We start from the raw sequence: 18,723 nt of genomic DNA, 5'->3' as shown, positions 1-18,723 counted from the left end.
TTTTGCTAAATCATATCACGATGTGCACTAAGTATTGTACATCTAAATTCTATGTCATTTATTTTATATAGAGATCCGTAAATATTACCTTTTTTTGACACTAAGACAGTACAAGACATATAACAATCTTTGCCCGTTCAAGACTAAAGCAGAATTACACAGATATCAATCTTTTCTGCACATGTCGATATGTTCTTTGTTGTGTTAAGGCAGAGATCTAAAATAAAAGTTCTTTATCCACACCCAAGTGGCCGGGCAAGTTGTGCAACAAAAGTATAGCAAAATAATTGTGCTTTATACCAACTTCACCGGCTGAGGTACGAGGTTTTGAACCCGTGTCGGTTCATATGTCGTAAACATGGATTGGTTGCATCCTTCGAAGTCCCCACTGCTCCCGAATTTTCACATTTTATGGCAAAATTAACAAATTTGACCTCAAAGCGAAAGTATTTCACAAACTAAACTGTTCTTAAAAGTATTTCACACTGCTGATCTTTTTGTGTAGCGCCCGACAATAAGGCGCTGCACTCTACTGTGTAACTCCTTACAGCTAGACGCTGCACAGTGTAGTGCAACTCCTTAGAGCTAAGCGCTGCACAGTGTGGCGCCTAAGTGTTAGGCGTTGCACAGTAGAGTGCAGCGCCTTACTGTCAGGCGTTGCACATTAAAAGTCAGCCGGATGAAATACTTTTAAAAACAGTTTAGTTCGTGAAATATTTTCGATCTAAGGTCAAATTTGTGCCTTTTGCCACATTTTGTAGCGTGCTTGGTGCACGTAATCCCACTGGGGTGAGTATGGGACCCGTCTCGGGACGTTTTTAGCTTTGCCTTTGGGTAAAGTTTTTTTTTCTGAACACAAAATAGACATAAGAGCTCACACACACACACACACACACACACACACACACACACACACACATATATACACGCATATACTCACCGTATGAACCCACACACACCTTATCACTATGAGCACTTTCGAGAGACTGAGCCGACATATCAGCTTGAGATTTTATGAAGTCCACGTAGGCGCCTTGTAGTTGACGGGAATGTCTTCTCTCACTGAACACGCATCGTCAGAAATCATGAAATAAATCGAGGAAAAATGCAAGCATCAGGACTTGCACCTTTGGGTAAAGGTTTAAAGAGTCCAAACTGCGCGGGGCCATCTTAAATATCTCGCATAGTCTTTTTTATTCGAAGTTAAAATATCTTGCAGAACCACATTAACAATGCCACCAAGGCCAAGCTGCCAGCATCATACAATCTTTTGTGAAAGGGAAAAAGATCGCACACTATCAAGTACACAGAGTTGCTAGTCTAATTGAAAACTAAAACCCATTTCAGAACAGTCCAAACTGTGTGGAGCCATCTTAAATATCTCATTTAGTCCTTTTTATTTGAAGTTAAATATCTTGCACAGCCACATTAACAATGCCACCAAGGCCAAGCTGCCAGCATCACACAATCTTTTGTGAAAGAGAAAAGGATCACACACTGTCAGTTACACAAAGTTGATAGGCTGGTTGAAAACCACAATCCATGTCAGACAAGTACGGTAAAAGAGCACAAGCGCACTTATCTATTCTAGAGAGTATTTTCTTTCCCACGGTCTCACATCATTTGTGAAATCAGAGCATATGTACATTGAGTGATGCGTTCTTAAAATAGGAATTGAGTGCCAAGTATGAGCATCATTTCTTAAACAAAGTGAGCCTTAATTTGTACAAAGTTCGGAGGCTGAACAGACTAGGGTATCTAGAAAGTGCAAGCTAGGTTCTCTCCCCTTTCTGTTATAATTTTTGTGTGAAAAGGGGCCCTTCTGTTATAAAGCGAGCATATGCCTTTTCTCTAAACGAAATATCGGAAATGAGAATGGTAGCTAGATGTTATGAGTTACTCGAGACATTAGAAAGCTTGTCGAAATTCAGAGAATGCATGTGGTATTCTGGAAGTACTCTGTTTTATTGTGATCATAATTATATCCTTGATGGTGAGATGGCTCTAGTTTTTTGCTAGTTCTAGACCAAGTTTTCATAGCATTTTAAAAGAGGTAAAAAGGTTTTTTGGCTAGAGGTTGTTTCGATGTTCCGGGATGCATGTCAATGCTAGTTGTTTTGCAAAAATTGCAATGCTTTACAGCTTTACTCCTCTAATTTATCAGAAATTGTCTTGCAATTGATGTTCCGGGATGCACTTGGTTACAAGATCACACTATGTTTAAAGTGTGTAATCAAACTTCTCTACCATCACCAATTAATATGTAGTTGATGTTAAAAATAAGAGGCATCTTTGATTATACTAGGACATGCAATCACAACAACAACACTAAGATTTGTGTACAAGATTGAGCGTGACCCCTAAATCACTGAGGCATGATTACATGTACTCTTCCATATATGTACTAAATCTACATACTACACCGACGCCAAAATCCACCGAGGCCATCCGACAACATCTGGACCACACACCATGTGCCAATAATCCCTCTCAAGGGCATCCAGACCGTGCCTCTCGTGAGTGGTGTCTAGCCTACCATCTTAGTCCAATCTAGTTTCGTTTTGCCAGGTACATTTACATGTTAGTCCCAGATTAACCTGATTGACTCAACTAGTCCTACGCTAATTCTATCCCAGTTATCAAACAACGCCTACATATATCCGACACATATCCAACAATATAAAATCTAACTATTTTGGGCAAATTGAAGTGAGACCATTAGATATGTGATACCTTTATGAAAACAAAATGATGTTGATATTTATATATTCAAGAGTATGTCTAAACACTCATACACTTAGTAATGTGGTGTGTGGCATTTCAGAAATGTGAATTGCATAGGATGAAGGGTTCAATTCGAGCCCCAACGATAGTTAGCAAGCTTGCTTTGAATTTAAGGTATGTCGGTTGTAGTGGAGCCAAAGGATAATTTCATATCACAAAAACACTTTTTTATTTTGAGATATTTGATTGTAATCCGAGCACTACCGAACCGAGTCCACTAAGCTGCTTAGCGAGTATTTTTTTCCCATACTTATCATTGTCCAACATGATTTATTTATTTTACAGTGTTAGGTTTTTGCAAGCTGGAGTCTGTAATATGATGGTTTGGGTCACAAACAAGTTTACCAGGTTTGCCAACAAAAAGTTGCTAGTAAACAAACAACTTTTAATTGTGGCATGTGGCCATCATTACCTTGTATATTTAGCAAGGTTTGACTAGATTAAAAATCAAATCAAAAACAAAATCTGATGTAGAACTAACAGGTGCTTGATAGCTTGGGATGACGTGAGTACGGTAAATGGCATGATATTCTATGGATTTGCCGTGGGATCGTATCCTAAACCAACAACTAATCTATGCGTAGATCAGAAGATATTTATGATGCTTACTTCATCGATGAGTTGAATCTCAAGTTAAGAACTTGGATAAGTCGGCTCATTGAAGTTGTTTAGAGTCTAACGACGACAAACTTCATCTTACATCATGCTTGTAGAATGGACAACGATCGATGATACCATTTTAAACGACGTACATGCATTCTTTCCAAAATATCCTGGTTAAGCTATGTTGGGGTAGAGGAGGCAAACTGGTGGAAGAAATATATGCCTATGAAATTACATGGAAAAATGTTACTTTCTCCGTTTCAAAATACTTGTCATGATTTTAGTTCAAACCGAGAGAGTACAACATTGTATGTTCTTTTTTATCAGGCAATACGCTCAATAATATCAGCACCAACAAGTGGTGCTCGGAGAACCGTCTGTGCAAGCATATGCAAGCTTTTTTTTCTTTTTTTACTTTCTGATGAGATCTAACAAATTAATCAGGTTCATGCATGGATCTTCCCTTTCATGATGTGGCATTAGTTATCTCCAACTTCGTTTTCTTATAGAACACAATATTACTTGTAATCCGCATATGACAAGGCTGCTGATCTTGTCACTGATTTTACATGCTGTTCTGTAACCTGGGACATGCGTTCCTGCATGCAGGCTTGAGCACTACCAAGGATTATTTAAGTGTTTCGCTTCATCATTTTGTATTGCCACTTTACTCCTACGTGTTAGGAGTGTGACATCCGGAGTTAACTAAGAGATAAGGATGCGATTCGTGTGCTCTGCATCGAGCAAAGTATCCAACCCGTACACATGATCTGTCACCGGCATATTGGTAGGTGAATAAAGGGGGCTTTTGTTAGTGCATCTCATGGGAGACGGGATAGATTATTCTAACATTGCTGAAGATCCGCGCGGTGTCAGGAGCTGATGCAGTGATGCATGCGCACTTATCTGAACCTTCCGGCTAACTGAACTGCACGACGGTACATGTAAAAGCTGCCGAGAGAAAACGGCAGACCCCGGTTACGTTTAGCTTCAGAGATGCGAATGGGTTGATTTGGGAAACGGTATAACGCAGACGTCCGCTGTACACTCATCACGATGAACAAATTAAGCGAGAAGTAAGTGATAATTTGGGAAACGCTATCGCTCAACCGGCGGATGTTTGTGCGCCCGTCAACCACCTCTGTAGCCGTCGGATTCGATTTTGATCGAGTGACTCATAAGCAATCTGTATCCAAGTATAGTTTTTGCAACTCGCCCCTTGTCTCACTTGACCAAAACAAATAGTTTGTTACAGACCAAGTACTCGCGACCAGCAGCCGAGCCAAGCGTCCCTGCCCGTAGGTCATCATCACCGAGAGTCGCCGCTAGTAGGTTGTTGTTGTCGAGCACCGCTGTCTGTAGGCGCCGCCGCTTGTAGGTCCTCCCGGCGACCGGATCCGGTGAGATCCTGGAGTGCCATCAACCACACCGATGTCCTAGCACCACCAGCGCTAGTAGTAACTACATCACCACGCCGTATGTCCACGTCCACTCCAAAGTTTTGCAACAACAACGTTGTTGCGAAACAGCGGCAATGAAAGACGACCGTGTTAGTGCATGATGTGATCGGGGATGTTGTTGTAATTTTTGCAACAAAGGTCTTGTTATGAAAAATTAGATGCGGTGGGAGATGTGTTTACGAAAAAATATTCATCTTCAGATGTGTTATATGGATTTTTTTGCGGATAAAGCTCCAATATATTCAAAAAGATCGGGGGTTTTTCCGGAAAAAAACACATAACACATCTGAAGACAAGTTTGATTATGTGGTAAAGAGTTAGTAAGGAGAGAGGTGTTTGTGGTAATATAATATGTTACCGTAACATAACGCACTCTAATACAAAATGAATCTACATCTAAATAAATAAAAGCTTGCATGATACCATACATCTGTTACTATCCGCACGAAAATAGTAACATAGACTAATAATATATGCTTGTTACTAGTTTAACTGACATTTTCCACTATGACTAGCCTAATTCTGTTGATGAACTTTGCTCTCTTTCCGTTCTTAAAAACAGAAACAAGGCAAAAAGTCTTGTATTTCTAATTAATTAAGAGCAAAGTTGCTATCTTAGTTAGCGAACATGGTTGTATAGGACAACATCCGCTGACCTTACTACCTAAATGAAGTCCATACACATCGTAGAGAATAAAAAAAAAACCACCATCAATATTGTCAACCAACACCATCGTCATCACTTCTGCTCGAACCAAAGGATTTAACTTCACCATGGACAACCATTGTCGAATCCCCCGTTGCAACAGAAGTCGGGAACTATGTCGGCACATGCCTAACAATCGATCAGCCGTGTCGGTGAACAAACAGGTTGGACTCAAATGACGAACATTGTAGGAGAAAAAATGGTTAGCTTGCGCCTACCCCTCTGTAGCTCTAACCACAAAAGCACGATAAGGCATGAGAGCCCATCGGAAGCTCCAAAAAACGATTAAAACCCAACCACGACCCAAGTCCACTCGACACCATCATAGTTCTTGAAAAAGAAACCACACCAACTAATCTAGCGCTACCACCCCGATATCCCCGTAGCAAACATCGACATATCTCATACACCAAGACGGTCCCTTCGAGAAGGACCGTGTTTCCACCATCTCCTGGTTGGTTGCGTATTCTTCCGACATGTCTGGCACCAAATTCTGGCTTTGGTCCGCTTCACCACCTTGCCACTAGATCAACTCTACCTCTCTACGAATGGTGGGTGGGAGCGATGATGTCTTGCCCTCCCAGCCTACACAAAGTCTTCGCATCCATCGTCCCTCTTTGTGCTTGGATGATACGGAAGCATCACAACACCTGCATCTTCGACGACAAGCGGCCCTCCCTCCCCGACCTCGTGTCCTCCATCCAAGACAAAGTGTGGGGATGGTCTTCTACGGTGCCAAAGGGCCATGTATGATATTTGATGTAAGTAGACTGGATTTCTAGTCTTAGGGCCGAGCATTCGCCTCCCTATGCTCCATAGGTTCACTTCCACACCTTCGAGTGTATGTGGCTTGGCAACCAAAACTTTGTTCTATGCTTTTCTTCTATCAATGCAATGGCACACACCACGTTTATTCGCGAAAATAAGGGCTGTGTTACAAGTTGTAGTGTCATCGTCGCCCATTCTAGGAATACCTGGAACTATGGTTTTCCCAAGAGCACGGAAAAAGGAGCAAAGGCCATTGAACAATGATGCCTCCAAGGAAGTTAGCAGTCCTCACGGTCATTGGCATCGCCAGGTCTGGCCAGACCAGAGCAAAGGATCCACACCTTGAGACTCCAAGACACTCCAGGTGAATTTTGGAGCATTTATGCATAAGAAAACACTAGAATATTATAGTTTTTCAAGTGCATTCATATCCATGTGGTTGTGTTCCGAGCAGATGAACCGAACTAGTTAGATAGATTGTTAGTTTCCTTATACATCAAGTTGTAAAACTAATTTTGTAGTAATTGCCTCTAGTGGATTTGTTACATGTCTATATTAATTGATTAAGACAGCTCAAAATGGATGAGACACTTGCATCAAACATGTCTATGAATTTCTACAAGGTAGCAGAGCTAGTCCGGACACAACTAATCTGTTGAGGAACGTAGTAATTTCAAAAAAATTCCTACGCACACGCAAGATCATGGTGATGCATATCAACGAGAGGGGAGAGTGTGATCTACGTACCCTTGTAGACCGACAGCGGAAGCGTTAGCACAACGCGGTTGATGTAGTCGTACGTCTTCACAGCCCGACCGATCAAGCACCGAAACTACGGCACCTCCGAGTTCTAGCACACGCTCAGCTTGATGACGATCCCCGGACTCCGATCCAGCAAAGTGTCGGGGAAGAGTTCCGTCAGCACGACGGTGTGGTGACGATCTTGATGTACTACCGTCGCAGGGCTTCGCCTAAGCACCGCTACAATATTATCGAGGATTATGGTGGAAGGGGGCACCGCACACGGCTAAGAATATGATCACGTGGATCAACTTGTGTGTCTAGGGGTGCCCCCTGCCCCCGTATATAAAGGAGCAGGGGAAGGTGCGGCCGGCCAGGAGGAGGGCGCGCCAGGATTCCCCCCTTTCCTAGTTGGAATAGGATTCGGGAGGGGGAAAGAGGAGAGAGAGAAGGAAGGGGGCGCCGCCCCCCTCTCCTTGTCCTATTCGGACTAGGGGGGGAGGGGCGCGCGGCCCAGCCCTGGCCACCTCTCCTCTCTTCCACTAAAGCCCACTAAGGCCCATATACCTCCCGGGGGGTTCCGGTAACCTCCCGGTACTCCGGTAAAATCCCGATTTCACCCGGAACACTTCCGATATCTAAATATAGGCTTCCAATATATCAATCTTTATGTCTCCACCATTTCTAGACTCCTCGTCATGTCCGTGATCACATCCGGGACTCCGAACAAACTTCGGTACATCAAAATGCATAAACTCATAATATAACTGTCATCAAAACCTTAAGCGTGCGGACCCTACGGGTTCGAGAACAATGTAGACATGACCGAGACACGTCTCCGGTCAATAACCAATAGCGGAACCTGGATGCTCATATTGGCTCCCACATATTCTACGAAGATCTTTATCGGTCAGACCGCATAACAACATACGTTGTTCCCTTTGTCATCGGTATGTTACTTGCCCGAGATTCGATCGTCGGTATCTCAATACCTAGTTCAATCTCGTTACCGGCAAGTCTCTTTACTCGTTTCGTAATACATCATCTTGCAACTAACTCATTAGTTGTAATGCTTGCAAGGCTTATGTGATGTGCATTACCGAGAGGGCCCAGAGATACCTCTCTGACAATCGGAGTGACAAATCCTAATCTCGGAATACGCCAACCCAACATGTACCTTTGGAGACACCTGTAGAGCTCCTTTATAATCACCCAGTTAGTTGTGACGTTTGGTAGCACACAAAGTGTTCCTCCGGCAAACGGGAGTTGCATAATCTCATAGTCATAGGAACATGTATAAGTCATGAAGAAAGCAATAGCAACATATTAAACGATCGGGTGCTAAGCTAATGGAATGGGTCATGTCAATCACATCATTCTCCTAATGATGTGATCCCATTAATCAAATGACAACATATGTCTATGGTTAGGAAACATAACCATCTTCGATTAACGAGCTAGTCAAGTAGAGGCATACTAGTGACGTTTGGTTTGTCTATGTATTCACACAAGTATTCTGTTTCCGGATAATACAATTCTAGCATGAATAATAAACATTTATCATGATATAAGGAAATAAAATAATAACATTATTATTGCCTCTAGGGCATATTTCCTTCAGTCTCCCACTTGCACTAGAGTCAATAATCTAGATTACACAGTAATGATTCTAACACCCATGGAGCTTTGGTGCTGATCATGTTTTGCTCGTGGAAGAGGCTTAGTCAACGGGTCTGCTATATTCAGATCCGTATGTATCTTACAAATCTCTATGTCTCCCACCTGGACTAGATCCCGGATGGAATTGAAGCGTCTCTTGATGTGCTTGGTTCTCTTGTGAAATCTGGATTCCTTTGTCAAGGCAATTGCACCAGTATTGTCACAAAAGATTTTCATTGGACCCGATGCACTAGGTATGACACCTAGATCGGATATGAACTCCTTCATCCAGACTCCTTCGTTTGTTGCTTCCGAAGCAGCTATGTACTCCGCTTCACATGTAGATCCCGCCACAACGCTTTGTTTAGAACTGCACCAACTGACAGCTCCACCGTTTAATGTAAACACGTATCCGGTTTGCGATTTAGAATCGTCCGGATCAGTGTCAAAGTTTGCATCAACGTAACCATTTACGATGAGCTCTTTGTCACCTCCATATATGAGAAACATATCCTTAGTCCTTTTCAGGTATTTCAGGATGTTCTTGACCGCTGTCCAGTGATCCACGCCTGGATTACTTTGGTACCTCCCTGCTAGACTTATAGCAATACACACATTAGGTCTGGTACACAGCATTGCATACATGATAGAGTCTATGGCTGAAGCATAGGGAACATCTTTCATTTTCTCTCTATCTTCTGCATTGGTCGGGGATTGAGTCTTACTCAATTTCACACCTTGTAACACAGGCAAGAATCCTTTCTTTGCTTGATCCATTTTGAACTTCTTCAAAACTTTGTCAAGGTATGTGCTTTGTGAAAGTCTAATTAAGCGTCTTGATCTATCTCTATAGATCTTAATGCCCAATATGTAAGCAGCTTCACCGAGGTCTTTCATTGAAAAACTCTTATTCAAGTATCCTTTTATGATATCCAGAAATTCTATATCATTTCCGATTAGCAATATGTCATCTACATATAATATTAGAAATGCTACAGAGCTCCCACTCACTTTCTTGTAAATACAGGCTTCTCCAAAAGTATGTACAAAACCAAATGCTTTGATCACACTATCAAAGCGTTTATTCCAACTCCGAGAGGCTTGCACCAGTCCATAAATGGATCGCTGGAGCTTGCACACTTTGTTAGCTCCCTTTGGATCGACAAAACCTTCCGGCTGCATCATATACAACTCTTCTTGCAGAAATCCATTCAGGAATGCAGTTTTGACATCCATTTGCCAAATTTCATAATCATAAAATGCGGTAATTGCTAACATGATTTGGACAGACTTAAGCATCGCTACGGGTGAGAAGGTCTCATCGTAGTCAATCACTTGAACTTGCCAAAAACCTTTTGCGACAAGTCGAGCTTTGTAGACAGTAATATTACCGTCAGTGTCAGTCTTCTTCTTGAAGATCCATTTATTCTCAATTGCTTGCTAATCATTGGGCAAGTCAACCAAAGTCCATACTTTGTTCTCATACATGGATCCCATCTCAGATTTCATGGCTTCAAGCCATTTTGCGGAATCTGGGCTCACCATCGCTTCTTCATAGTTCGTAGGTTCATCATGATCTAGTAGCATGACTTCCAGAACAGGATTACCGTACCACTCTGGCGCGGATCTTACTCTGGTTCATCTACGAGGTTCAGTAGTATCTTGTTCTGAAGTTTCATGATCATTATCATTAGCTTCCTCACTAATTGGTGTAGGTGTCACAGAAACTGGTTTCTGTGATGTACTACTTTCCAATAAGGGAGCAGGTACAGTTACCTTGTCAAGTTCTACTTTCCTCCCACTCACTTCTTTCGAGAGAAACTCCTTCTTTAGAAAGTTTCCGAATTTAGCAACAAAAGTCTTGCCTTCGGATCTGTGATAGAAGATGTATCCAATAGTTTCCTTTGGATATCCTATGAAGACACATTTCTCCGATTTGGGTTCGAGCTTATCAGGTTAAAGTTTTTTCACATAAGCATCGCAGCCCCAAACTTTCAGAAACGATAACTTTGGTTTCTTGCCAAACCACAGTTCATATGGCGTCGTCTCAACGGATTTTGATGGTGCCCTATTTAACGTGAATGCGGCCGTCTCTAGAGCATATCCCCAAAACGATAGCGGTAAATCAGTAAGAGACATCATAGATCGCACCATATCTAGTAAAGTACGATTACGACATTCGGACACACCATTACGCTGTGGTGTTCCGGGTGGCGTGAGTTGTGAAACTATTCCACATTGTTTTAAATGTACACCAAACTCTAACTCAAATATTCTCCTCCACGATCAGATCGTAGGAATTTTATTTTCTTGTTACGATGATTTTCAACTTCACTCTGAAATTCTTTGAACTTTTCAAATGTTTCAGACTTATGTTTCATTAAGTAGATATACCCATATCTGCTTAAGTCATCTGTGAAGGTGAGAAAATAACGATATCCGCCACGAGTCTCAACATTCATCGGACCACATACATCTGTATGTATAATTTCCAATAAATCTGTTGCTCTCTCCATAGTACCGGAGAACGGTGTTTTTGTCATCTTACCCATAAGGCACGGTTCACAAGTACCAAGTGATTCATAATCAAGTTGTTCCAAAAGCCCATCAGTATGGAGTTTCTTCATGCGCTTTATACCGATATGACCCAAACGGCAGTGCCACAAATAAGTTGCACTATCATTATCAACTCTGCATCTTTTGGTTTCAACACTATGAATATGTGTGTCACTACTATCGAGATTTAATAAGAATAGACCGCTCTTTAAGGGTGCATGACCATAAAAGATATTACTCATGTAAATAGAACAATCATTATTCTCTGATTTAAATGAATAACCGTCTCGCATCAAACAAGATCCAGATATAATGTTCATGCTTAACGCTGGCACCAAATAACAATTATTTAGGTCTAATACTAATTCCGAAGGTAGATCTAGAGGTAGCGTGCCGACCGCGATCACATTGACTTTGGAACCATTTCCCACGCGCATCGTCACCTCGTCCTTAGCCAATCTTCGCTTAATCCGTAGTCCTTGTTTCGAGTTGCAAATATTAGCAACAGAACCAGTATCAAATACCCAGGTGCTACTGCGAGCATTAGTAAGGTACACATCAATAACATGTATATCACATATACCTTTGTTCACCTTGCCATCCTTCTTATCCGCCAAATACTTGGGACAGTTCCGCTTCCAGTGACCAGTCTGCTTGCAGTAGAAGCACTCAGTTTCAGGCTTAGGTCCAGGTTTGGGTTTCTTCTCTTGAGTAGCAACTTGCTTGCTATTCTTTTTGAAGTTCCCCTTCTTCTTCCCTTTGCCCTTTTTCTTGAAACTAGTGGTCTTGTTGACCATCAACACTTGATACTCCTTCTTGATTTCTACCTCCGCAGCTTTCAGCATTGCGAAGAGCTCGGGAATAGTCTTATTCAACCCTTGCATATTATAGTTCATCACGAAGCTCTTGTAGCTTGGTGGCAGTGATTGGAGAATTCTGTCAATGACGCAATCATCTCGAAGATTAACTCCCAATTGAATCAAGTGATTATTATACCCAGACATTTTGAGTATATGCTCACTGACAGAACTGTTCTCCTCCATCTTGCAGCTATAGAACTTATTGAAGACTTCATATCTCTCAATCCGGGCATTTGCTTGAAATATTAACTTCAACTCCTGGAACATCTCATATGCTCCATGACGTTCAAAATGTCGTTGAAGTCCCGATTCTAAGCCGTAAAGCATGGCACACTGAACTATCGAGTAGTCATCAGCTTTGCTCTGCCAGACGTTCATAACATCTGGTGTTGCTCCATCAGTAGGCCTGGCACCCAGCGGTGCTTCCAGGACGTAATTCTTCTGTGCAGCAATGAGGATAATCCTCAAGTTACGGACCCAGTCCGTGTAATTGCTACCATCATCTTTCAACTTTGCTTTCTCAAGGAACGCATTAAAATTCAACAGAACAACAGCACGGGCCATCTATCTACAATCAAACATAAACAAGCAAGATACTATCAGGTACTAAGTTTCATGATAAATTTAGGTTCAATTAATCATATTACTTAAAGAACTCCCACTTAGATAGACATCCCTCTAATCCTCTAAGTGATTACGTGATCCAAATCAACTAAACCATGTCCGATCATCACGTGAGATGGAGTAGTTTCATTGGTGAACATCACTATGTTGATCATATCTACTATATGATTCACGCTCGACCTTTCGGTCTCCGTGTTCCGAGGCCATATCTGTATATGCTTGGCTCGTCAAGTATAACCTGAGTATTCCGCGTGTGCAACTGTTTTGCACCCGTTGTATTTGAACGTAGAGCCTATCACACCCGATCATCACGTGGTGTCTCAGCACGAAGAACTTTCGCAATGGTGCATACTCAGGGAGAACACTTCTTGATAATTAGTGAGAGATCATCTTACAATGCTACTGTCAATCAAAGCAAGATAAGATGCATAAAAGATAAACATCACATGCAATCAATATAAGTGATATGATATGGCCATCATCATCTTGTGCTTGTGATCTCCATCTTCGAAGCACCGTCGTGATCACCATCGTCACCGGCGCGACACCTTGATCTCCATCGTAGCATCGTTGTCGTCTCGCCAATCTTATGCTTCCACGACTATCGCTACCGCTTAGTGATAAAGTAAAGCATTACAGCGCGATTGCATTGCATACAATAAAGCGACAACCATATGGCTCCTGCCAGTTGCCGATAACTCGGTTACAAAACATGATCATCTCATACAATAAAATTTAGCATCATGTCTTGACCATATCACATCACAACATGCCCTGCAAAAACAAGTTAGACGTCCTCTACTTTGTTGTTGCAAGTTTTACGTGGCTGCTACGGGCTTAAGCAAGAACCAATCTTACCTACGCATCAAAACCACAACGATAGTTTGTCAAGTTGGTGCTGTTTTAACCTTCGCAAGGACCGGGCGTAGCCACACTCGGTTCAACTAAAGTTGGAGAAACTGTCACCCGCTAGCCACCTTTGTGCAAAGCACGTCGGGAGAACCGGTCTCGCGTAAGCGTACGCGTAATGTCGGTCCGGGCCGCTTCGTCCAACAATACCGCCGAACCAAAGTATGACATGGTGGTAAGGAGTATGACTTATATCGCCCATAACTCACCTGTGTTCTACTCGTGCATATAACATCAACACATAAAACCTAGGCTCTGATACCACTGTTGGGGAATGTAGTAATTTCAAAAAAATTCCTACGCACACGCAAGATCATGGTGATGCATAGCAACGAGAGGGGAGAGTGTGATCTACGTACCCTTGTAGACCGACAGCGGAAGCGTTAGCACAACGCGGTTGATGTAGTCGTACGTCTTCACGGCCCGACCGATCAAGCACCGAAACTACGGCACCTCCGAGTTTTAGCATACGTTCAGCTTGATGACGATCCCCGGACTCCGATCCAGCAAAGTGTCGGGGAAGAGTTCCGTCAGCACGACGGCGTGGTGACGATCTTGATGTACTACCGTCGCAGGGCTTCGCCTAAGCACCGCTACAATATTATCGAGGATTATGGTGGAAGGGGGCACCGCACACGGCTAAGAATATGATCACGTGGATCAACTTGTGTGTCTAGGGGTGCCCCCTGCCCCCGTATATAAAGGAGCAGGGGAAGGTGCGGCCGGCCAGGAGGAGGGCGCGCCAGGATTCCCCCCTTTCCTAGTTGGAATAGGATTTGGGAGGGGGAAAGAGGAGAGAGAGAAGGAAGGGGGCGCCGCCCCCTCTCCTTGTCCTATTCGGACTAGGGGGGGGGGCGCGCGGCCCAGCCCTGGCCACCTCTCCTCTCTTCCACTAAAGCCCACTAAGGCCCATATACCTCCCGGGGGGTTCCGGTAACCTCCCGGTACTCCGGTAAAATCCCGATTTCACCCGGAACACTTCCGATATCTAAATATAGGCTTCCAATATATCAATCTTTATGTCTCGACCATTTCTAGACTCCTCGTCATGTCCGTGATCACATCCGGGACTCCGAACAAACTTCGGTACATCAAAATGCATAAACTCATAATATAACTGTCATCAAAACCTTAAGCGTGCGGACCCTACGGGTTCGAGAACAATGTAGACATGACCGAGACACGTCTCCGGTCAATAACCAATAGCGGAACCTGGATGCTCATATTGGCTCCCACATATTTTACGAAGATCTTTATCGGTCAGACCGCATAACAACATATGTTGTTCCCTTTGTCATCGGTATGTTACTTGCCCGAGATTCGATCGTCGGTATCTCAATACCTAGTTCAATCTCGTTACCGGCAAGTCTCTTTACTCGTTTCGTAATACATCATCTTGCAACTAACTCATTAGTTGTAATGCTTGCAAGGCTTATGTGATGTGCATTACCGAGATGGCCCAGAGATACCTCTCTGACAATCGGAGTGAAAAATCCTAATCTTGGAATACGCCAACCCAACATGTACCTTTGGAGACACCTGTAGAGCTCCTTTATAATCACCCAGTTAGTTGTGACGTTTGGTAGCACACAAAGTGTTCCTCCGGCAAACGGAAGTTGCATAATCTCATAGTCATAGGAACATGTATAAGTCATGAAGAAAGCAATAGCAACATATTAAACGATCGGGTGCTAAGCTAATGGAATGGGTCATGTCAATCACATCATTCTCCTAATGATGTGATCCCATTAATCAAATGACAACATATGTCTATGGTTAGGAAACATAACCATCTTCGATTAACGAGATAGTCAAGTAGAGGCATACTAGTGACGTTTGGTTTGTCTATGTATTCACACAAGTATTCTGTTTCCGGATAATACAATTCTAGCATGAATAATAAACATTTATCATGATATAAGGAAATAAAATAATAACATTATTATTGCCTCTAGGGCATATTTCCTTCATAATCTGCACCAGGGCTTAGATGAGCCTAGTGATGAACAGTAAAATCATGAATTTTTTTAAAATAAAATTTAAAATCTTTTTTCATGCATGCAAGATGCTATAGTGCGTGATATCCATTCAAAAATTGTGAATTTTGGATGTTCGAGGAGCTCATGGCAAAAAGATAAATTCTGGGTGTTTGAGAAACATTAAAAAAACATTGTTTAGAGTCAATTTTGTCTTTTTTGCCATGACCTCCTCAAATGTCTAGCTACCCTGAAATTCTGAACGGACAAAAATCATTGGAGCATCTTGGATGACAAAAATTGGATTTTTTTTTAAAAAAAATTAATGTTGTTTTTACTGTTCATCAGATAAGCCCGGACACCATTTTGAATTATCAATTGCTAGTCCTCTTTTTTCTCTCTATCTAACAAAAAGTGGTATATAGTACTAGACAAAGTGAACCAGGTAAATGTGATACTAGTTAGCATCAACCTAATCAATCAAAAGGAACTCCACGTAGAACCTGGTGAAAGTGGACAGGTTTGATTCTTTTTAAAAACTTCAGCACAACATAAACCGCAAATAAAAATATTTCATAAAATGATTCTTTTTCATGATGCCTGACGCTAGGATGCCATTGTAGATACCATGACGTCTTGGCCTGGAGGGTCATGCTAGATGGGAAAATATCTGGTGCACCGGAGTTTGTGGTGCTACCGGTGCACCGAACTCACATTGTGCTGTTAAAATGTTTAAAATATTGTGAAATTTTTTTAGCACACTCACACATCATTAATGTAGGTTTTCATAAAATTTCATGTCAAAATTCGAAACATAAATCAAAAAACAAAAATGACAAATTCAACATTGAATAGTACATAACATAACTTGGGCTTTAGATTTGGCCCATTATCAAAGTGATTTCAAATTTGTCATTTTTGTATCTCAAAAATATCTCAAATTTTTATACGGAATTTTGTAACATCATACATTGATGTTGTATTAACGTGCTAGATTTTTTTTCCAGATTTTTTAAAATATTCTATGGCATCCGGTGCACCGATAGCACCATAAGTGCGGGTGCACCGAATACATTCGACAGCACGATACCCTACCCTCATTAGACATAGCTATCACAACATCAAGAGGGTGCCATGCTATCTCACCATGACGCCCTAGCCCAGACCGTTGTGCAAAAAGGTCAGTTTTTTAATTGTTTCTTTTTTTGCGAGAGTACACCAAAGACGTACTGACGGTGTCCTGGACTAGGGGGTACTCAACACGTCATCTCCCGATCTGATAGATTGGACCGAGGACCCCTGTGGCCGTATACTCATGGGCCAGTTCGGACAACTGCCGCATACAAGGAAGATTCCACAAGACTTGGCGATCAAGACAAGGACTTCTCCCCACCGGCGTATTCGGCTAGGACTCTTGTTAACCTAGGCCGCTGGTGCATTATATAAACCAGGGCCAGGCTAGTCGATAGATCATATATACACATCAACAATCATATCATAGGCTACCTTCTAGGGTTTAGCCTCTCTGATCTCGTGGTAGATCAACTCTTGTACTACCCATATCATCAATATTAATCGAGCAGGACGTAGGGTTTTACCTCCATCAAGAGGGCCCGAACCTGGGTAAAACTTTGTGTTCCCTGCCTCTTGTTACCATCGATCCTAGACGCACAGTTCGGGACCCCCTACCCAAGATCCGCCGATTTTGACACCGACACGTACCTTAGCTTTATAGAAGAGAGAAGTATTTACAAGAAGATTACAGAGCCGTGATGCACACTAACAGATAGTGCACACCACCAAAACTCCACTCCAAACCTAATACGCTACTCCTCGCAATATCTAGCAACTCCCGTCCCTCCTGCCCTGAACCATAGCTTGAGCTCTTGGAAAACTGTGTCCATAGTGCTCCAAGCATCCCGATTGTTGTTTCCTCTAAAAACCCTTGCATTTCTTTGTTTCCAGATCGTCCAACAGGTTAGCGTGATCAAGGAGTTGAAACATTTCCGTTCTTTCTTTGGAATCCTCTTCTGAGCCGCCTCCCACCAATCTGGCAAGGTAGCTTGAGTGGAAGGCGTGAGAGCCTGATCGATACCTCCTATGAGAAAATAAAGATGCTAGACCTGTCTAGAGAATACGCATCGAAGTAACAAGTGATCCACCGTGTCTTCGTCCTGGTCACAGAAGAAGCAAGGTGAGGTTTGTTCTTGCAGACCATGCCTTTGCCTCCTATCCGATGTCCAAAGCCTGCATTGGACCGCAAGCCACATGAAGATTTTGCAATTAAGCGGAGCCCAACACTTTCATATAGCAGAACCCGACTGGGAACATATTCCTCCCTGACAAAGCATTTTGTAAGCAGAAGCGAATGTGTAGTTTCCGGTCGCACTCCAAGCCCAGATCGCTTTGTCCTCCACGTCTGGTACTAGCTGTATCTCAATGAGTACTTTCCAAAGCTGAAGGAATTGATACATCTCCTTCGTGTTGAGCTCGCCCTGAATGTCACTAGTCCACGCGTGAGCTAGCGTCCCCTCGCAGACCCGCCTCCTGTTTATTATCTGGGTTTTCACCTTGGCCACAATCTTTGGTGCAAGCTCCGCAATTCTTGTTCCATTGACCCAGCGATCCATCCAAAACAGAGCCTTCGCCCCATCTCCGGTCTGCCACTTCACAAGACCGTTGAAGACTTCCAGCACGTGTCGATCAGGGATTAGATTTAGGCCTTGCCGGGGTCGATCCACGTCAGTCCTTCTGAGCCACTCCCACCATAATCTCATGGCGATTCCATGCTTGTGCAGATCAATCACTCCCAGGCCTTCGAGCTGCTTAGGTCTGCAAACTCTTTGCCAAGGCTGTTTTTGAATTGTTTCAGATCGGCTTTTATTTTGTGCTGAGATTTAGAGAAGAGCCAAGACTTTTCACTCCAATCTTTTCAGCTTTGGTCGCCGGACCACACTTTTTCTTTTCAAGCACCCGCCTTTTGAAGAGGATTCCGCTTCTCTATCCGAACCCATTTTACATCATATCCGATCCTACATGGCATGCGAGGCATCACCTTGAGGCTATGCATTGTGCCT

This window comes from Triticum urartu, chromosome 3A (assembly GCF_056163025.1).
Source record: "Triticum urartu cultivar PI428250 chromosome 3A, HENAU_Tu73, whole genome shotgun sequence".
In the NCBI taxonomy this organism is placed as follows: domain Eukaryota; kingdom Viridiplantae; phylum Streptophyta; class Magnoliopsida; order Poales; family Poaceae; genus Triticum; species Triticum urartu.
The sequence above is the reverse complement of the archived record's forward strand: the minus strand, read 5'-3'. Positions refer to the sequence as shown.